Source organism: Eriocheir sinensis, chromosome 1 (genome assembly GCF_024679095.1).
Source record: "Eriocheir sinensis breed Jianghai 21 chromosome 1, ASM2467909v1, whole genome shotgun sequence".
Lineage (NCBI taxonomy): Eukaryota > Metazoa > Arthropoda > Malacostraca > Decapoda > Varunidae > Eriocheir > Eriocheir sinensis.
The window spans coordinates 11,608,062-11,609,778 of record NC_066509.1 but is presented as its reverse complement, the minus strand read 5'-3'; the positions used below and the strand labels follow the sequence as shown (position 1 = coordinate 11,609,778).

The 1,717-nt window shown below is 49.1% G+C and overlaps 1 protein-coding gene across 3 annotated transcripts in view; it reads right to left on the bottom strand.

The window, feature by feature from the left end:
- Positions 1 to 1,009, bottom strand: part of LOC126995118 (BTB/POZ domain-containing protein 1-like) — a 30,613-nt gene extending 29,604 nt beyond the window's left edge. For all 3 annotated transcript variants that reach the window (XM_050854415.1, XM_050854429.1, XM_050854423.1), the window contains exon 1: positions 861 to 1,009. The gene's annotated coding sequence lies outside the window, so the exon portion shown is untranslated. The remainder of the gene's footprint in view (positions 1 to 860) is intronic.
- Between the last annotated feature and the right edge of the window lie 708 nt (positions 1,010 to 1,717).

The window sequence follows — 1,717 nt, the reverse complement described above, 5'->3', positions numbered from 1 at the left end:
TCTCTCTCTCTCTCTCTCTCTCTCTCTCTCTCTCTCTCTCTCTCTCTCTCTCTCTCTCTCTCTCTCTCTCTCTCTCTCTCTCTCTCTCTCTCTCTCTCTCTCTCTCTCTCTCTCTCTCTCTCTCTCTCTCTCTCTCACACACACACACACACACACACAGTTCACATGATCGCATAATAATAGATTTACTTACACATATAATTGCTACGGTAATATAATCCAGTCATCACCATCACCACCACCACCACCACACAATGCACGCACCCGTCACAGCTACCACCACCACCACCACCACTACCTGCTTGCAATGCTCCTTCTGCCTCCCTGACTGATTTCCACACAGTGCACTCAACTCACCCAAGCCGTGACCACGCATCCATTTACGATATCCCAGGCGGCGGAGGAAGGGATGGCGTGAGAGAGGAATGAAGGGAGGAAAGGAGGGATGAGGAAGGATGGAATGGATGTCTTGTGGGGAGTTATTCAGAGCAGGGTACGTTGGGGGAGGAAAGGGAGTGCGGGTCGGCGCATGGGTGGGAGGGATTGAGGAAGAGACAACGGTGGGATGCAGTCTCACATTACTGGGATCTGGTCCTTTAATGCGTACGATTCGAGTATGTGTTTGCCGACAGGAATGGCGGCGTTAGTGTTAGTCACTGCGGCGGCGAGGGATCTAATCAACTTTTATTCCGCGTGTGTTGGCAGGAGTATTGGATTTACTTCCTCTCCGTTCGGCCGCCCAATAGCTTTTCACACGGCAGCCACGGCAAATCCAATTTTTTCACTCCATTATGCAAGCCAGAGTGGGTAATCAGAGGCAGATAAGAACCATCAATATCACTTTCTATTCTTTACATTACCTGAAACACGGGGGTGGAGGGGAGGCTCGGGGGGGCGGGTGGAGGGTCAGGCCGTTCCTCCTCTCCGGACGTTCACTTGAAGTTTTCGTGTTTGGGTCTGCGATGGAGGGAAGGTATCGCCGCCGTGCAACACACACCTCGCCCCGCCACTACCGCTTACTCACCTGCTCTCTTATCGCGCCACGGCTTATCATATCAGCCGGGGGGGTGCCAAGCTCAGCCGGGCATTTAATTTTCATTCCTCGTTCGCTCTCTTTCACTCGCTCAACGGAAAGGGCGATACCATGCTCTTAAGCGGAAATTTCATGTCATTGAGCGGAGTGAGTAAACAGCTCCCGCTATCGGTTATGGTAAATCAGAAAAAAAAGCAAGAGATTCGTTTTCTAATGTCTCCATGCGGATGTGGCGGTGGTGGAGAGAGGGAGGCCGTGCTTCCTTATCTTTTCACTGCGTGGTTTCAGGACGTGTCTTGCAGTGTCTCTCTTGCAGGGGCGGAACGACATTGAGTAGGTGGGTAATCTTCGCTCAAACGATAAGGCAAAGGTTTGTTATCAGGATGTGAGTTTTCAGTTTATAGTAAAACATGATAAGAACTTGTGTGTATGAGGAAAGCAAGTTTAGCCATGTTCAAAGAAGGTAATGACATTATTAGCCTGATTATTCTGAAAACAAAGTATAATAACCATAATTACAAAAGTTTCTCGGCGAGTAATCATGTTTCTCGCTAACACAGGGACGAGCTTACCTCAGGGCTGGACGCAGGTGTGTGTGTGTGTGTGTGTGTGTGTGTGTGTGTGTGTGTGTGTGTGTTTCATTTTCACTTCTCAATCCCGCTTGTATTTTTTTTATAAACTTTA